Source organism: Pseudophryne corroboree, chromosome 2 (assembly GCF_028390025.1).
Source record: "Pseudophryne corroboree isolate aPseCor3 chromosome 2, aPseCor3.hap2, whole genome shotgun sequence".
NCBI classification, from domain to species: Eukaryota; Metazoa; Chordata; class Amphibia; order Anura; family Myobatrachidae; genus Pseudophryne; species Pseudophryne corroboree.
In genome coordinates this window covers 745,678,650-745,692,449 of record NC_086445.1, presented here as the reverse complement: position 1 = coordinate 745,692,449, position 13,800 = coordinate 745,678,650, and positions in this window count along the sequence as shown.

The following is a 13,800-nucleotide window of genomic DNA, read 5'->3' as shown; positions in this document are numbered from 1 at the left end:
CTAACAGTTTCTATTTCAGAATGTATTGTGTTTCTAAAACTGTGGTATTGTGTTGTATGGTGTGACATTATGCTGTATGGTTTTTTCCTAACATTTTGAGTCAAATATCCAGGTTGCTCTTACTTAATATCCTAACAGTTTGCTTTTCAGAATGTATTGCTTCTTTAAAACTATGTTGCGTTGTCTTATGTTATGACATTGTGCTGTATGGTGCTTTCCTAACATTTTGAGTCAAATATCTAGGTTGCTCTTAGTATCCTAACAGTTTGCTATTCAGAATGTATTGCGTCTTTAAAACTCTGTTGCATTGTGCCTTATGTTATGACATTATGCTGTATGGTTTTTTCCTAACATTTTGAGTCAAATATCCAGGTTGCTCTTAATATCCTAACCGTTTCTATTTCAGAATGTATTGTGTTTCTACAACTATGTGGTATTGTGTTGTATGGTGTGACATTATGCTGTATGGTTTTTTCCTAACATTTTGAGTCAAATATCCAGGTTGCTCTTAATATCCTAACAGTTTCTATTTCAGAATGTATTGTGTTTCTACAACTATGTGGTATTGTGTTGTATGGTGTGACTTTATGCTGTATGGTTTTTTCCTAACATTTTGAGTCAAATATCCAGGTTGCTCTTAATATCCTAACTGTTTGTTTCAGAATATATCGTGTTTCTAAAACTATGTGGTATTGTGTTGTATGGTGTGACATTATGCTGTATGGTTTTTTCCTAACATTTTGAGTCGAATATCCAGGTTGCTCTTAATATCCTAACAGTTTCTATTTCAGAATGTATTGTGTTTCTACAACTATGTGGTATTGTGTTGTATGGTGTGACATTATGCTGTATGGTTTTTTCCTAACATTTTGAGTCAAATATCCAGGTTGCTCTTAATATCCTAACAGTTTCTATTTCAGAATGTATTGTGTTTCTACAACTATGTGGTATTGTGTTGTATGGTGTGACTTTATGCTGTATGGTTTTTTCCTAACATTTTGAATCAAATATCCAGGTTGCTCCTAATATCCTAACAGTTTGCTTTTCAGAATGTATTGCGTCTTTAAAACTGTTGCTTTGTACCTTTATGGTGTGACATTGTGCTGTATGGTTTTTATCCCTAACATTTTGAGTCAAATATCCAGGTTGCTCTTAATATCCTAACAGTTTCTATTTCAGAATGTATTGTGTTTCTACAACTATGTGGTATTGTGTTGTATGGTGTGACTTTATGCTGTATGGTTTTTTCCTAACATTTTGAATCAAATATCCAGGTTGCTCCTAATATCCTAACAGTTTGCTTTTCAGAATGTATTGCTTCTTTAAAACTTTTTTGCGTTATGCCTTATGTTATGACATTGTGCTGTATGGTGCTTTCCTAATATTTTGAGTCAAATATCCAGGTTGCTCTTAATATCCTAACCGTTTGTTTCAGAATATATTGTGTTTCTAAAACTATGTGGTATTGTGTTGTATGGTGTGACATTATGCTGTATGGTTTTTTCCTAACATTTTGAGTCTAATATCCAGGTTGCTCTTAGTATCCTAACAGTTTCTATTTCAGAATGTTTTGTGTTTCTAAAACTGGTATGGTGTGACATTATGCTGTATGGTTTTTGCCCTAACATATTGAGTCAAATATCCAGCTTGCTCCTAATATCCTAACCTTTTCCTTTTCAGAATGTAATGGGTCTCTAAAACTATGTAACCTTGAGCTTGTATGGTTTTTTCCTAAAATTATTTGTCAAATATCCAGGTTGCTCTTATTTAATATCCTAACAGTTTGCTTTTCAGAATGTATTGTGTCTTTAAAACTTTGTTGCGTTGTGCCTTATGTTATGACATTGTGCTGGATGTTTTTTTTCCATAACATTTTAAGTCAAATTTCTAGGTTGCTCTTACTTATTATCCTAACAGTTTGCTTTTCAGAATGTATTTCTTCTTTAAAACTTTATTGTGTTGTGCCTTATGTTATGACATTGTGCTGTATGGTGCTTTCCTAACATTTTGAGTCAAATATCTTGGTTGCTCTTATTTAATATCCTAACAGTTTGCTATTCAGAATGTATTGCTTCTTTAAAACTCTGTTGCGTTGTGCCTTATGTTATGACATTATGCTGTATGGTTTTTTCCTAACATTTTGAGTCGAATATCCAGGTTGCTCTTAATATCCTAACCGTTTCTATTTCAGAATGTATTGTGTTTCTAAAACTATGTGGTATTGTGTTGTATGGTGTGACATTATGCTGTATGGTTTTTTTCCTAACATTTTGAGTCAAATATCCAGGTTGCTCTTAGTATCCTAACAGTTTCTATTTCAGAATGTATTGTTTCTAAAACTGTGGTATGGTGTGACATTATGCTGTATGGTTTTTGCCCTAACATTTTGAGTCAAATATCCAGGTTGCTCCCAATATCCTAACCTTTTGCTTTTCAGAATGTAATGGGTCTCTAAAACTATGTAACATTGAGCTGTGTATGGTGCTTTCCTAACATTTTGAGTCAAATATCCTGGTTGCTCTTAATATCCTAACCGTTTGCTTATCAGAATGTATTGCGTCTTTAAAACTATGTTGCATTGTGCCTTATGGTGTGACTTTATGCTGCATGGTTTTTTCCTATCCTTTTGAGTGAAATATCAAGCTTGCACTTAATATCCAAACAGTTTGCATTTCATTATGTAATGTGTCTCTAAAACTACGTGGTGTTGTGCCGTATGGCGTGGCATTTGTCTGTATAGTGTCCACCTGAAGTTTTCTCTCTCCCATATTTTGCTTAATATACTAATGCAAAGGTCCTCAAACTTTCTTTTCAAGGCACCTTAATGGTCCAAGTTTTAAGTATATCCAGTTCTGTAAGGTGCCTTCCATTATGGCATCATGTGATTTGTTGACTTCCTGTAGGGTGTTGTGCATTTGAAATGATCTGTTTTATATTGTTTACAGACTTACTAGTATTGTTTCCCCTTCTCACTAGGGCAGCTACTCTTTTGAATGTTGAGGTTTTTGGGTACCTGAAAGAAAATGGTGTGCTTCATCCATTAGCAAATTTGCAAGAGGCAGCAAATGTCTTCAAACACGAAGGATAGCTCTTTGGGTGACATTAAAAGCGAGCATCAGGATCCAGTGCTGCAGACTATTGTGTCTCCGAAGCTGCCGGACTAGATGTTTATTGACTTCAGTGCACAGGTAAATATCTTTTGTATTCGTTTTACATAACTATCTTCCTTTCATATCGTAATAGTTTGTATTGTTGGGTATAACATGTTTTGATGGCTGTATTGTGCCTTGCTGAAGTTGTCAGCCTATTTCCAGCTTGCTTTCATTTCAAATCCTAATAGTTTGCATTTCATAATATAATACATCTCTAAAACTATGCGGTGCTGTATGGCATGGCAATATGATGTATGGTGCTTTTGGTACCATTTTCAGTCCCATATCCAGCTTGCTTTTTCTTAATATCCTAATAGTTTGAATATCTGGGTTAAACCAGTATTCAGCATCCCTACAACCGTTAGACTTAATTGTCGCTTGCGCCAATAGGGTAAGCTTGCCGTCACCGTTAGAATAGCATCATGTTGTGCCGTATGGTACCGTGCGGCATGGCATTGTGCTATATAGTGCCTTCCTAACATTGTCAGCCCCATTTCCAGCTGGCTTTCCTTTAAAATACTAATAGTTTCCATTTCAGAATGTAATGCGTCTCGAACTATGTTGCGTTGTGCTGTATGGTGCGACATTGTGCTGTATGGTGCTTTCCTAACATTTTGAGTCAAATATCCAGGTTGCTCTTAGTATCCTAAACGTTTCTATTTCAGAATGTATTGTGTTTCTAAAACTGTGGTATTGTGTTATATGGTGTGACATTATGCTGTATGGTTTTTCCCCTAACATATTGAGTCAAATATCCAGCTTGCTCCTAATATCCTAACCTTTTGCTTTTCAGAATGTAATGGGTCTCTAAAACTATGTAACATTATGCTGTATGTTTTTTTTTCCTAACATTCTGAGTCAAATATCCAGGTTGCTCTTATTTAATATCCTAACAGTTTTCTTTTCAGAATGTAATGGGTCTCTAAAACTATGTAACCTTGAGCTTGTATGGTTTTTTCCTAACATTATATGTCAAATATCCAGGTTGCTCTTATTTAATATCCTAACAGTTTGCTTTTCAGAATGTATTGTCTTTAAAACTTTGTTGCGTTGTGCCTTATGTTATGACATTATGCTGTATGGTTTTTTCCTAACATTTTGAGTCGAATATCCAGGTTGCTCTTAATATCCTAACCGTTTCTATTTCAGAATGTATTGTTTTTCTAAAACTATGTGGTATTGTGTTGTATGGTGTGACATTATGCTGTATGGTTTTTTTCCTAACATTTTGAGTCGAATATCCAGGTTGCTCTTAATATCCTAACCGTTTCTATTTCAGAATGTATTGTGTTTCTAAAACTGTGGTATGGTGTGACATTATGCTGTATGGTTTTTGCCCTAACATTTTGAGTCAAATATCCAGGTTGCTCCTAATATCCTAACCTTTTGCTTTTCAGAATGTAATGGGTCTCTAAAACTATGTAACCTTGAGCTTGTATGTTTTTTTCCTAACATTATATGTCAAATATCCAGGTTGCTCTTAATTAATATCCTAACAGTTTGCTTTTCAGAATGTATTGTCTTTAAAACTTTGTTGCGTTGTGTCTTATGTTATGACATTGTGCTGGATGGTTTTTCCCCTAACATTTTTAGTCAAATTTCTAGGTTGCTCTTAGTATCCTAACAGTTTCTATTTCAGAATGTATTGTGTTTCTAAAACTGTGGTATTGTGTTGTATGGTGTGACATTATGCTGTATGGTTTTTTCCTAACATTTTGAGTCAAATATCCAGGTTGCTCTTCCTTAATATCCTAACAGTTTGCTTTTCAGAATGTATTGCTTCTTTAAAACTATGTTGCGTTGTCTTATGTTATGACATTGTGCTGTATGGTGCTTTCCTAACATTTTGAGTTAAATATCTAGGTTGCTCTTAGTATCCTAACAGTTTGCTTTTCAGAATGTATTGCTTCTTTAAAACTTTATTGTGTTGTGCCTTATGTTATGACATTGTGCTGTATGGTGCTTTCCTAACATTTTGAGTCAAATATCTTGGTTGCTCTTATTTAATATCCTTACAGTTTGCTATTCAGAATGTATTGCTTCTTTAAAACTTTATTGTGTTGTGCCTTATGTTATGACATTGTGCTGTATGGTGCTTTCCTAATATTTTGAGTCAAATATCCAGGTTGCTCTTAATATCCTAACCGTGTGTTTCAGAATATATTGTGTTTCTAAAACTATGTGGTATTGTGTTGTATGGTGTGACATTATGCTGTATGGTTTTTTCCTAACATTTTGAGTCAAATATCCAGGTTGCTCTTACTTAATATCCTAACAGTTTGCTTTTCAGAATGTATTGCTTCTTTAAAACTCTGTTGCGTTGTGCCTTATGTTATGACATTATGCTGTATGTTTTTTTCCTAACATTTTGAGTCGAATATCCAGGTTGCTCTTAATATCCTAACCGTTTCTATTTCAGAATGTATTGTTTTTCTAAAACTATGTGGTATTGTGTTGTATGGTGTGACATTATGCTGTATGGTTTTTTTCCTAACATTTTGAGTCGAATATCCAGGTTGCTCTTAATATCCTAACCGTTTCTATTTCAGAATGTATTGTGTTTCTAAAACTATGTGGTATTGTGTTGTATGGTGTGACATTATGCTGTATGGTTTTTTTCCTAACATTTTGAGTCAAATATCCAGGTTGCTCCTAATATCCTAACCTTTTGCTTTTCAGAATGTACTGGGTCTCTAAAACTATGTAACATTATGCTGTATGGTTTTTTTCCTAACATTCTGAGTCAAATATCCTGGTTGCTCTTAAAATCCTAACAGTTTTCTTTTCAGAATGTAATGGGTCTTTAAAACTTTGTAACCTTGAGCTTGTATGGTTTTTTCTTAACATTATATGTCAAATATCCAGGTTGCTCTTATTTAATATCCTAACAGTTTGCTTTTCAGAATGTATTGTCTTTAAAACTTTGTTGCGTTGTGTCTTATGTTATGACATTGTGCTGGATGGTTTTTTCCCCTAACATTTTTAGTCAAATTTCTAGGTTGTTCTTAGTATCCTAACCGTTTCTATTTCAGAATGTATTGTGTTTCTACAACTATGTGGTATTGTGTTGTATGGTGTGACATTATGCTGTATGGTTTTTTCCTAACATTTTGAGTCAAATATCCAGGTTGCTCTTAATATCCTAACCGTTTCTATTTCAGAATGTATTGTGTTTCTACAACTATGTGGTATTGTGTTGTATGGTGTGACATTGTGCTGTATGGTGCTTTCCTAACATTTTGAGTCAAATATCCTGGTTGCTCTTAGTATCCTAACAGTTTCTATTTCAGAATGTATTGTGTTTCTAAAACTGTGGTATGGTGTGACATTATGCTGTATGGTTTTTGCCCTAACATTTTGAGTCAAATATCCAGGTTGCTCCTAATATCCTAACCTTTTGCTTTTCAGAATGTAATGGGTCTCTAAAACTATGTAACATTGAGCTGTGTATGGTGCTTTCCTAACATTTTGAGTCATATCCTGGTTGCTCTTAATATCCAAACAGTTTGCATTTCATTATGTAATGTGTCTCTAAAACTACGTGGTGTTGTGCCGTATGGCGTGGCATTTGTCTGTATAGTGTCCACCTGAAGTTTTCTCTCTCCCATATTTTGCTTAATATACTAATGCAAAGGTCCTCAAACTTTCTTTTCAAGGCACCTTAATGGTCCAAGTTTTAAGTATATCCAGTTCTGTAAGGTGCCTTCCATTATGGTATCATGTGATTTGTTGACTTCCTGTAGGGTGTTGTGCATTTGAAATGATCTGTTTTATATTGTTTACAGACTTACTAGTATTGTTTCCACTTCTCACTAGGGCAGCTACTCTTTTGAATGTTGAGGTTTTTGGGTACCTGAAAGAAAATGGTGTGCTTCATCCATTAGCAAATTTGCAAGAGGCAGCAAATGTCTTCAAACACGAAGGATAGCTCTTTGGGTGACATTAAAAGCGAGCATCAGGATCCAGTGCTGCAGACTATTGTGTCTCCGAAGCTGCCGGACTAGATGTTTATTGACATCAGTGCACAGGTAAATATCTTTTGTATTCGTTTTACATAACTATCTTCCTTTCATATCGTAATAGTTTGTATTGTTGGGTATAACATGTTTTGATGGCTGTATTGTGCCTTGCTGAAGTTGTCAGCCTATTTCCAGCTTGCTTTCATTTCAAATCCTAATAGTTTGCATTTCATAATATAATACATCTCTAAAACTATGCGGTGCTGTATGGCATGGCAATATGATGTATGGTGCTTTTGGTACCATTTTCAGTCCCATATCCAGCTTGCTTTTTCTTAATATCCTAATAGTTTGAATATCTGGGTTAAACCAGTATTCAGCATCCCTACAACCGTTAGACTAAATTGTTGCATGTGCCGGTAGGGTACGCTTGCCGGCACAGTATAGCATCATGCTGTGCAGTGCGGCATGGCATTGTGCCTTATGGTGCCTTCCTGACATCCGTCCCATTTCCAGCTTGCTTTTTCTTAATATCCTAATAGTTTGAATATCTGGGTTAGACCAGTATTCAGCATCCCTACAACCGTTAGACTTAATTGTCGCTTGCGCCAATAGGGTAAGCTTGCCGTCACCGTTAGAATAGCATCATGTTGTGCCGTATGGTACCGTGCGGCATGGCATTGTGCTATATAGTGCCTTCCTAACATTGTCAGCCCCATTTCCAGCTGGCTTTCCTTTAAAATACTAATAGTTTCCATTTCAGAATGTAATGCGTCTCGAACTATGTTGCGTTGTGCTGTATGGTGCGACATTGTGCTGTATGGTGCTTTCCTAACATTTTGAGTCAAATATCAAGCTTGCTCTTGATATTCTAACAGTTTTCATTTCAGAATGTAATGGGTCTCAAACTATGTAACATTGGGCTATATGGTGCTTTCCTAACATTGAGTCAAATATCCAGGTTGCTCTTAGTATCCTAAACGTTTCTATTTCAGAATATATTGTGTTTCTAAAACTGTGGTATTGTGTTATATGGTGTGACATTATGCTGTATGGTTTTTCCCCTAACATATTGAGTCAAATATCCAGCTTGCTCCTAATATCCTAACCTTTTGCTTTTCAGAATGTAATGAGTCTCTAAAACTATGTAACATTATGCTGTATGGTTTTTTTTCCTAACATTCTGAGTCAAATATCCAGGTTGCTCTTAATATCCTAACAGTTTTCTTTTCAGAATGTAATGGGTCTCTAAAACTATGTAACCTTGAGCTTGTATGGTTTTTTCCTAACATTATATGTCAAATATCCAGGTTGCTCTTAATTAATATCCTAACAGTTTGCTTTTCAGAATGTATTGTATTTAAAACTTTGTTGCGTTGTCTTATGTTATGACATTGTGCTGGATGGTTTTTTTCCCTAACATTTTTAGTCAAATTTCTAGGTTGCTCTTAGTATCCTAACAGTTTCTATTTCAGAATGTATTGTGTTTCTAAAACTGTGGTATTGTGTTGTATGGTGTGACATTATGCTGTATGGTTTTTTCCTAACATTTTGAGTCAAATATCCAGGTTGCTCTTCCTTAATATCCTAACAGTTTGCTTTTCAGAATGTATTGCTTCTTTAAAACTATGTTGCGTTGTCTTATGTTATGACATTGTGCTGTATGGTGCTTTCCTAACATTTTGAGTTAAATATCTAGGTTGCTCTTAGTATCCTAACAGTTTGCTTTTCAGAATGTATTGCTTCTTTAAAACTTTATTGTGTTGTGCCTTATGTTATGACATTGTGCTATATGGTGCTTTCCTAACATTTTGAGTCAAATATCTTGGTTGCTCTTATTTAATATCCTAACAGTTTGCTATTCAGAATGTATTACTTCTTTAAAACTCTGTTGCGTTGTGCCTTATGTTATGATATTATGTTGTATGGTTGTTTGCTAACATTTTGAGTCGAATATCCAGGTTGCTCTTAATATCCTAACCGTTTCTATTTCAGAATGTATTGTGTTTCTACAACTATGTGGTATTGTGTTGTATGGTGTGACATTATGCTGTATGGTTTTTTCCTAACATTTTGAATCAAATATCCAGGTTGCTCTTAATATCCTAACAGTTTGCTTTTCAGAATGTATTGCGTCTTTAAAACTGTTGCTTTGTGCCTTTATGGTGTGACATTGTGCTGTGTATGGTTTTTATCCCTAACATTTTGAGTCAAATATCCAGGTTGCTCTTAATATCCTAACAGTTTGCTTTTCAGAATGTATTGCTTCTTTAAAACTCTGTTGCGTTATGCCTTATGTTATGACATTATGCTGTATGGTTTTTTCCTAACATTTTGAGTCAAATATCCAGGTTGCTCTTACTTAATATCCTAACAGTTTGCTTTTCAGAATGTATTGCTTCTTTAAAACTCTGTTGCGTTGTGCCTTATGTTATGACATTATGCTGTATGGTTTTTTCCTAACATTTTGAGTCGAATATCCAGGTTGCTCTTAATATCCTAACCGTTTCTATTTCAGAATGTATTGTTTTTCTAAAACTATGTGGTATTGTGTTGTATGGTGTGACATTATGCTGTATGGTTTTTTTCCTAACATTTTGAGTCGAATATCCAGGTTGCTCTTAATATCCTAACCGTTTCTATTTCAGAATGTATTGTGTTTCTAAAACTATGTGGTATTGTGTTGTATGGTGTGACATTATGCTGTATGGTTTTTTTCCTAACATTTTGAGTCAAATATCCAGGTTGCTCTTACTTAATATCCTAACAGTTTGCTTTTCAGAATGTATTGCTTCTTTAAAACTCTGTTGCGTTGTGCCTTATGTTATGACATTATGCTGTATGGTTTTTTCCTAACATTTTGAGTCGAATATCCAGGTTGCTCTTAATATCCTAACCGTTTCTATTTCAGAATGTATTGTGTTTCTAAAACTATGTGGTATTGTGTTGTATGGTGTGACATTATGCTGTATGGTTTTTTTCCTAACATTTTGAGTCAAATATCCAGGTTGCTCCTAATATCCTAACCTTTTGCTTTTCAGAATGTACTGGGTCTCTAAAACTATGTAACATTATGCTGTATGGTTTTTTTCCTAACATTCTGAGTCAAATATCCTGGTTGCTCTTAAAATCCTAACAGTTTTCTTTTCAGAATGTAATGGGTCTTTAAAACTTTGTAACCTTGAGCTTGTATGGTTTTTTCTTAACATTATATGTCAAATATCCAGGTTGCTCTTATTTAATATCCTAACAGTTTGCTTTTCAGAATGTATTGTCTTTAAAACTTTGTTGCGTTGTGTCTTATGTTATGACATTGTGCTGGATGGTTTTTTCCCCTAACATTTTTAGTCAAATTTCTAGGTTGCTCTTAGTATCCTAACCGTTTCTATTTCAGAATGTATTGTGTTTCTACAACTATGTGGTATTGTGTTGTATGGTGTGACATTATGCTGTATGGTTTTTTCCTAACATTTTGAGTCAAATATCCAGGTTGCTCTTAATATCCTAACCGTTTCTATTTCAGAATGGATTGTGTTTCTACAACTATGTGGTATTGTGTTGTATGGTGTGACATTGTGCTGTATGGTGCTTTCCTAACATTTTGAGTCAAATATCCTGGTTGCTCTTAGTATCCTAACAGTTTCTATTTCAGAATGTATTGTGTTTCTAAAACTGTGGTATGGTGTGACATTATGCTGTATGGTTTTTGCCCTAACATTTTGAGTCAAATATCCAGGTTGCTCCTAATATCCTAACCTTTTGCTTTTCAGAATGTAATGGGTCTCTAAAACTATGTAACATTGAGCTGTGTATGGTGCTTTCCTAACATTTTGAGTCATATCCTGGTTGCTCTTAATATCCAAACAGTTTGCATTTCATTATGTAATGTGTCTCTAAAACTACGTGGTGTTGTGCCGTATGGCGTGGTATTTGTCTGTATAGTGTCCACCTGAAGTTTTCTCTCTCCCATATTTTGCTTAATATACTAATGCAAAGGTCCTCAAACTTTCTTTTCAAGGCACCTTAATGGTCCAAGTTTTAAGTATATCCAGTTCTGTAAGGTGCCTTCCATTATGGCATCATGTGATTTGTTGACTTCCTGTAGGGTGTTGTGCATTTGAAATGATCTGTTTTATATTGTTTACTAGTGCACTTCTCACTAGGGCAGCTACTCTTTTGAATGTTGAGGTTTTTGGGTACCTGAAAGAAAATGGTGTGCTTCATCCATTAGCAAATTTGCAAGAGGCAGCAAATGTCTTCAAACACGAAGGATAGCTCTTTGGGTGACATTAAAAGCGAGCATCAGGATCCAGTGCTGCAGACTATTGTGTCTCCGAAGCTGCCGGACTAGAATGTTTATTGACTTCAGTGCACAGGTAAATATCTTTTGTATTCGTTTTACATAACTATCTTCCTTTCATATCGTAATAGTTTGCATTTCATAATATAATGCATCTCTAAAACTATGCGGTGCTGTATGGCATGGCAATATGATGTATGGTGCTTTTGTACCATTTTCAGTCCCATATCCAGCTTGCTTTTTCTTAATATCCTAATAGTTTGAATATCTGGGTTAAACCAGTATTCAGCATCCCTACAACCGTTAGACTTAATTGTCGCTTGCGCCAATAGGGTAAGCTTGCCGTCACCGTTAGAATAGCATCATGTTGTGCCGTATGGTACCGTGCTGCATGGCATTGTGCTATATAGTGCCTTCCTAACATTGTCAGCCCCATTTACAGCTGGCTTTCCTTTAAAATCCTAATAGTTTCCATTTCAGAATGTAATGCGTCTCGAACTATGTTGCGTTGTGCTGTATGGTGCGACATTGTGCTGTATGGTGCTTTCCTAACATTTTGAGTCAAATATCAAGCTTGCTCTTGATATTCTAACAGTTTTCATTTCAGAATGTAATGGGTCTCTAAAACTATGTAACATTGGGCTATATGGTGCTTTCCTAACATTGAGTCAAATATCCAGGTTGCTCTTAGTATCCTAAACGTTTCTATTTCAGAATGTATTGTGTTTCTAAAACTGTGGTATTGTGTTATATGGTGTGACATTATGCTGTATGGTTTTTCCCCTAACATATTGAGTCAAATATCCAGCTTGCTCCTAATATCCTAACCTTTTGCTTTTCAGAATTTAATGGGTCTCTAAAACTATGTAACATTATGCTGTATGGTTTTTTTTTCCTAACATTCTGAGTCAAATATCCAGGTTGCTCTTAATATCCTAAGTTTTCTTTTCAGAATGTAATGGGTCTCTAAAACTATGTAACCGTGAGCTTGTATGGTTTTTTCCTAACATTATATGTCAAATATCCAGGTTGCTCTTATTTAATATCCTAACAGTTTGCTTTTCAGAATGTATTGTCTTTAAAACTTTGTTGCGTTGTGTCTTATGTTATGACATTGTGCTGGATGGTTTTTTTTCCCTAACATTTTCAGTTTCTAGGTTGCTCTTAGTATCCTAACAGTTTCTATTTCAGAATGTATTGTGTTTCTAAAACTGTGGTATTGTGTTGTATGGTGTGACATTATGCTGTATGGTTTTTTCCTAACATTTTGAGTCAAATATCCAGGTTGCTCTTACTTAATATCCTAACAGTTTGCTTTTCAGAATGTATTGCTTCTTTAAAACTATGTTGCGTTGTCTTATGTTATGACATTGTGCTGTATGGTGCTTTCCTAACATTTTGAGTCAAATATCTAGGTTGCTCTTAGTATTCTAACAGTTTGCTATTCAGAATGTATTGCGTCTTTAAAACTCTGTTGCATTGTGCCTTATGTTATGACATTATGCTGTATGGTTTTTTCCTAACATTTTGAGTCAAATATCCAGGTTGCTCTTAATATCCTAACCGTTTCTATTTCAGAATGTATTGTGTTTCTACAACTATGTGGTATTGTGTTGTATGGTGTGACATTATGCTGTATGGTTTTTTCCTAACATTTTGAGTCAAATATCCAGGTTGCTCTTAATATCCTAACAGTTTCTATTTCAGAATGTATTGTGTTTCTACAACTATGTGGTATTGTGTTGTATGGTGTGACTTTATGCTGTATGGTTTTTTCCTAACATTTTGAGTCAAATATCCAGGTTGCTCTTAATATCCTAACTGTTTGTTTCAGAATATATCGTGTTTCTAAAACTATGTGGTATTGTGTTGTATGGTGTGACATTATGCTGTATGGTTTTTTCCTAACATTTTGAGTCGAATATCCAGGTTGCTCTTAATATCCTAACCGTTTCTATTTTAGAATGTATTGTGTTTCTACAACTATGTGGTATTGTGTTGTATGGTGTGACATTATGCTGTATGGTTTTTTCCTAACATTTTGAGTCAAATATCCAGGTTGCTCTTAATATCCTAACAGTTTCTATTTCAGAATGTATTGTGTTTCTACAACTATGTGGTATTGTGTTGTATGGTGTGACTTTATGCTGTATGGTTTTTTCCTAACATTTTGAATCAAATATCCAGGTTGCTCCTAATATCCTAACAGTTTGCTTTTCAGAATGTATTGCGTCTTTAAAACTGTTGCTTTGTACCTTTATGGTGTGACATTGTGCTGTATGGTTTTTATCCCTAACATTTTGAGTCAAATATCCAGGTTGCTCTTAATATCCTAACAGTTTCTATTTCAGAATGTATTGTGTTTCTACAACTATGTGGTATTGTGTTG